The sequence below is a fragment of the Epargyreus clarus genome, unplaced genomic scaffold (genome assembly GCF_041222505.1).
Source record: "Epargyreus clarus isolate Ecla_fem2 unplaced genomic scaffold, WU_Ecla_fem_2.2 ptg000035l, whole genome shotgun sequence".
Taxonomy (NCBI): domain Eukaryota; kingdom Metazoa; phylum Arthropoda; class Insecta; order Lepidoptera; family Hesperiidae; genus Epargyreus; species Epargyreus clarus.
In genome coordinates, this window is record NW_027332240.1 from 8,878,842 (window position 1) to 8,885,903 (window position 7,062).

Below are 7,062 nucleotides of genomic sequence, written 5' to 3' on the forward strand. Positions count from 1 at the left end.
ATTATGCTTTTATTGGTTCTCAAACTTTGCTCCACGACAATTGTGAAGTTTAGCTATAGGTAATAGTATTAATAATAGCTAAATGTTTTCGTACTTCAGCATTCTAAATAAATTAAGGTTGAGAATCTATGGTAAAATGCATAAAATTAGTACATACAAAGTTTAAACATAGAGAAATTAGTTTTGCATAAATTTTACTAGTCACCCATTTATCGTGTGTCAATATATCTAGCCATTTTATCTTTGTGGTTATTGCTTTAAAACACTACGTACTATAATCACACAATTCACAATAATGAATGAGAGCTATAAATTTAAACTCATTCGATCGTCTACTGTGTGATGTATTGCTGTTTCATTCATTCGTTTTAAGAGTGAGTGAGATGTAACTATCGAACAACCTGTCTCGGAGATCTGCGCGTTCGTTCCGGCGGTCACATCGTTTTATTTATTGTGTCCTTTCTAAAATACAATTATATACAACAATATATTTAAAAAAATATTGCTTTTTCTTGTTATATTTTTGTTTTCTTTTTTGTTCTTTTTAATTTTGTTTGTGTTTTGTTTTGGGATTTTAAGATAAAATGATTGACGTCGTAATATCATTAGCGAGTGGCAAAGATCATATCAAAAGCGTAAATTAATTGCATTTGTATGATTTACGTATGACAGAGTTACATTGATTGATCGAATAGATACTGGATATCGGTCGCCTATTATATTTGATTGGTCGAATAGAAAGTTGGCCTCGTATAGAATTTTCCTGGCGCCACGGGAAATTTCATTCGATCATACGTCATAATTACGTTCTACTATAGTTCGATTTTAATATCTACATCTCTACCACTATTTCATATAGTAAAAGGATGCACTCAAAAACCGTACGGGTTATAGCGTTAAATTGGATAGAAAGCTGTCATTAATAGAAAGATCGTGACAAGTAGACGTCTTATTTAAACGACACGTCAATACATTCAAAATGCATATTTACAACATTACCCTTACGCACACCTTTTCAATTTTAGCCTGACAAAAGTTTAAATTTCTAAACTTTTCCAAGCGATCATTTTTAAATTTGAAACATTGTAAAATTTGTCAAAAAATGGTAAAATTTTAATTAATCCTGGCGGGCGTTAAAGAAGTATGAAAGAATGAATGAATTTGTTTCATACTCATTCATATTACTTTTTAATATTTTTTGTTATTATATTATGTTTCTTTTCGAATGAAACTTGTATTTTATACATGGATATAAAACGTGTGACCGTCCGATTTATCAAATTGTATAGGTTTTCAAATTACTTGGCTGTGTCCAGCTCTGCGTGGGTTGAATAGTGATGGAAATTATCTCTTTAGAAATCATAGACTTATTATTAAGGATTGTGGCATCTTTGTCTTTTTTATTCACGAATACAATTTTGTATGAAATTAATATGTAGAAAGATGTCCGTTGAAATGTATTTTAAGTAGTGTATTGGGTAAAGAAGTGGCAAATTTTGTAGATATATTGAATTTGAATAATTTCTACGTGTTGATCCAACAAATCTACTTATTTACGTCCGGTGTTAATAATCTATCCATCCTTTTACCTAAAAAAACGACATTTGACTAATTGTTCATACTAGACATTGTCAAATTTCGATCTTTGATAGTTAAAGAGATTGATTGAGTATTAACAACGGGCGTTAGGTGATGGGCATGACGATAGATGTCGCCCTAATGCCTTGAAATAATCAGAACATTTTCTATCTTATTATAGAAAAATAATCATTAGATTTTTAGAAATGTCACAATCCAACTTCGTCTAATCATAGATAATAAATTTGTTTTTAAACTCGTTAGGCAGCCGTCAAACCGAAACACCAGGCCTTTGGCCAAAATAGTTTTATTGTGTAAGACATCTATAAGGGCGTTCACACGACGCTATTGAAGGAAAACATACTGCTAATTCGTCGTCAATACATTACTCTTTAAGTTTGGTGAACTGCTACTGCCAATTGCTGATATTTATTGCATTATTACATCCATATGATATTACGTGAAACAGATGACATATGTTATATCATACACGTTACAATAAAACATTGCTTAGTTATATTAATAAAAAAAATCGAATAATACATATTTTGTTAGTTGTCAAAATAAAAAATTCCTAACGCAATCAATAATCGTCATATTCAGAATTTTAAAATTCATTTTTTTTTACATTGTAAGAGCCAAAATATACAATCTATTTTTTATGAAATTACCGGTAAAGTACACGCAATGTAGGACTATTAAAAATGTCTAGTAACTTTTCTCTTCAATAGCGTCGTGTGAAAAAAACCTTAAACGATAGTTCAGATGCGTCTTATGATCACGTGTGTCTATGTATGTACCTATTAAATAATAAGAATGAATATAAAACGTCGTGTGAGAATTAAATAAATCGTTGTTTCTCTAATAATTAGATTTAAATAGAGGACCGATCGATTTTTATACACTTAATTAAATCTTATGTTTAGTTACTCTATTTATTTCGTCACTCAATGTAGATTTATTTTGTGAGGTTGAAAATTATGGTTTGATGATTTGTTTCACACATTTTCCACCAGGTGTCACTAGCTATATGGTCTCAGTGTTTTAATATAATGTATGAATGTGGTAACTGTTCTTATGGAGTGACGTTAAATATTATCTACTTAATAATATCTTTAGAATTACAATTACGTAAGTGCAAATAGGATGTACTCGAGAACTATGCATTTAAATCGGGGTCTTCTATTATTTCAATAGAAAATGAAAATTACTTCATCTAGTTACATGAGAGTCAATGTACATCGGATAGTTTGTAACTTTTTAAAGTGCTTTTCTGTGAAAATTTTGACGAATTTATTGTACTTATGTCGTTGTAATTCTAAAGACTTATTATGTATATTAACAGCTATTGTTTGTAAAATATTACTTGAATTTATCTGAAGAGTTGAAGAGTAAATTCTTTACTTGTTTTATTTATGTTCAATGCTGCAAATAATATGTTCCTTCAAGAGGGTATCTTGGTATGAATAATCTAGATTATAATATGCCTTCAGGGAAATCAAAAGAAAAGATTCATTTTAACGAAGAGTTTTATCAGACTTATCAACTTCGTTGGGTAACCCTTTACTATCCTCTATTAGGTAAGATTTATTCACCATATGAAGTGAATAAGTGCTCAAAGGAAATTTGTAACACCAATGGGAAAATAAACCTAGATAATTGTTTAGGTAAGTAGATTCTTTATTAACTACAATGTGTGGATGGAGACGCCGTGATATAGTTCCAACGTAAACAACGCCATCTACCGCTCATCCATTTTAAACAAAACTTCTTTCAAGGCTCCATAATATAATAATTATTATTATGTTGGTTTCATTCCGTTTAGTGCAACTCTAAAGTTATAATTTTGAAAGGTGTCAGAATTATTTAAAAAAACGTTCTCGTTCAATTAGTATTTTTAAAATCTATAAAAATGTAACTACAATGACTAAATTGTAATCGTACTAAATATTCTAGATGTTAACAATTAGTACTTGTGTTCAAAGGAGTACCTCAAATTTTGCGAGTTAAAGTAATTGGTAAGGTCGAAATGTTTTTTATAAAATATTGATATTGTAATATAAGGTACTTAAAGTGTACTATAGCATTTCTAGTGATGTTGACGTTCTAGTAGCTAGCTAGATTTAATAAAAATATATCAGTTTTGTGGTTCAAAGTGTGGAATTAATTTTAAAAAATCTTCGGTGGTGACGCTTTGGCTTTTTCAAATTTAGCTATGCTTTATTTTCAGTTTTGAAATCCATAAAGTCCAATATTGATTCATTTTTTATTTTTATTTGAGTATTGTGTTTGTAAAACATTCGAAGTTTGCAAATAATATATTTTTAAAGAACGTACAGTTTATATAGAATTTAGAAAAAACAATAATATTATGTGGACATATAAACTCTCGGGGAAAATGTATAATTATTGTTTTCAACCACTCCTCACATATGTGTGTGACCTGCTCTTGTGACGTCACACATTTGTGAGGTTTTAAATAACAGAAAATTACGGCATAATTTTATAAATTTTCCTGGCTCTTAATCTTAATTCAAAATTTTTGTGACGTCACGAAGATATACTTATAAATAGAAGGGATCGGTGTGTGCCCCTTAAGTGACATAATTATCATAAAAACACTTGTTAAATATAAATATGAAGTTACACTTTATTTCCACCAGGTGTCACTACTATGAGCGTCAATGTAGGCTGTGTGGTGTTACTTTGACTAGCAATAATAATGTTGTATATTAAAACGTCGATTTTAAAACATTTTTATAATTGGCTGTTACTAAGTAGTAATTATAATTACATAGGTTTACTATGTAAAATTTAATGAAATTCATTTTCATCTTGTGTTTTTGGTCATTGTATGAAACGTCCTGTCAATTATTCATCATTTACGCTTGTCTTTACAAGCTATTATTTTAGGGATAGATATTTCTCAGTTCTGAAGGCAATACATACATATTATTTTATATAAAGGGCAAGACGTACTCAGTATTCCACTTAACGATCGTAACGACCACGTCTATTGCGCTATTCTTCTTACATTATTATAATGAGAGTGTTATGATCGCGGTCGTTAAATGGATAATCTTTACTCTCCTTGCTTGGCTAACAAATCCAAAACATTGCCAGAACTATATTCTCATCTATAATGAAACAGTTTATAATCTGGCAATGTTCATTGTTTTCATTGTACCTACTCTCATTTAAGTGAAATATATTTTTATATGTTATGCTGCTATATTCTTATGTTGAATGGTCCTTCGTGTTATGATGTCATCATTGTTGTAATTTTCAGTTGGATGGTATATTTATTTTCAGTGTTGCAACACTGTATAAGATAGGCAAAGCTTAGTTTAATTAGCTTTTCTCTCACGTTGGGATTTTGTATTTTGGCAAGTACATTGTGTCAATTTATGTAGCGGAACGACAGTGGTGTGTGCTCGAATCGAGGGCGAGTAATGTTGCCATGTGAAAAGTTTATTTTGCCAATATTGAAGCGAATACATAGATTTTATGTGACATTATTTTCCAAGATTGTTACCTAATTATACCAATCGTACTAAGAAATTTCCAATATAGGAATAATATGGAATTTAAATAATTATAATTTATAGAAAAAGGATAATTTCTAACAATGTTGTATGACTAGTCTTTATTTAAGGGTCGCTGATAACGAGATCACATTATTTTTTAATAAAATAAAAAAATAAATCATAATTAAAAGTATGTACACACATTTTTACAACTGGCAATAAATAGTTATGTTATCTCACGAAATAGTTACAGAAAATATTTTCTAATAAAAATGTAAAATCAACAAAAAAATGATGCTTTTTTAAACTAAGTTGGTTATTTATTATGATAAGTAAATCTTCTAAAACTGTAATGTTTTGTTTTATTTACAATGCCCCCTTCATCAGCATTTCATCAGCATATTGTTTTGAATAAAACTAAATAATGTTTGTGTTTATAATTTATTATCACAAATTACTTAATTTATTGGTCTATCATCCGATCTCAGTTGTATAATCTATTTACAAAAAAACATTTATTACATAACGAACAATATGGTTTCATCTACCAATCTGAAATCTATATCTATGATATACATGATATATACAGGGTGAATCTCCATAAAGTGCACATATTGAAACAGGTAAAATTAAACAGCATTTTGTCGACAAAAAAAATATAAAAAAAATTAAAAAAATTTTTTTTTGGGTTTTACGACCTTTTGAATTTTTTTTTGGGAATTGTGCAGGTGAAGTAAATAAATCGCTATAACTTTTAAACTAAGAGGGTTATCAGGTTCAAACAAAAATAACAATGATTGCTAATGATAGGCCGTACTGATCCATCAAAAAAAAAAAACAAAAAAAAATCATCTTCCCAGGAAAAAAATGTCAGATTAGTGCAAAAAAGCACTTTTTTTAGGTAAAATTTTCAGTAATCATCAATTTCCTCAAAATAATCTAGGCATTTTATTTTTTTATTATTATTTAATGCAATTCTACGTCGTATTAGCTTTCAAACACTAAAAAAACCACGCCTCTAACTCAAGTATAAAGTTTGCTAGGAACGTTTCAAAAAAGACGCGACGCACGTGCGCCCTAATAAAACTGGTATAGTCCGACCCATAATTAGATGTCCAAAATATAAACAAAGGAAACTATCAAAAATATGTTTCAATGGTAAATTCATGGTAGTTTCTTATTTTTGACGATATTAAACTGATAAAACAGTAATAAAATAAATCTTTAATAATTAAAAAAAAAACACTAGTTTGTATTAAAAATGTTATTTATTACCAACACCCTTAAGAACTGCCTTTGTTTAAGCGCTCGTAGGAAACTTTATACTTAAGTTAGAGGCATGCTTTTTTTAGCGTTTGAAAGCTAATACGACGTAGAATTACATTAAATAATAAAAATAAAATAAAAAGCCTAGATTATTTTGAGGAAATTCACGATTACTGAAATTTAACCTAAAAAAATTGCTTTCTTCACACTAATCTGACTATTTTTTTCTGGGAAGATAAACTTTTTTGTTTTTTTTTTTTTCATGGATCAGTACGGCCTATAATTGGCATTCATTGTAATTTTTGTTTGAACATGATAACTCTTTTAGTTCAAAAGTTATAGCGATTTATTTACTTTAGGTGCACAATTCCAAAAAAAAAACTTCAAAAGGTCGTAAAACCCAAAAAAAAATTTTTTTATTATTTTTTTTATTTTTTTTGTCGACAAAATGCGGTTTAATTTTACCTGTTTCAATATGTGCACTTTATGGAGATTCACCCTGTATAAGCAATTTGTTCTGGTGTTAGTAGTAGTTTTTTTTAGCCAAAGAATAAGAAACTAAAATAAGACATTTATAATTAGATTCATTCATCCATTCACTTTGGTTCACCATGTTTATGTACAAGTTGAATATTTTTTACTTATTTCAATATTAATATCTCCATTTGAACACGAAATTACCCGATTTCGG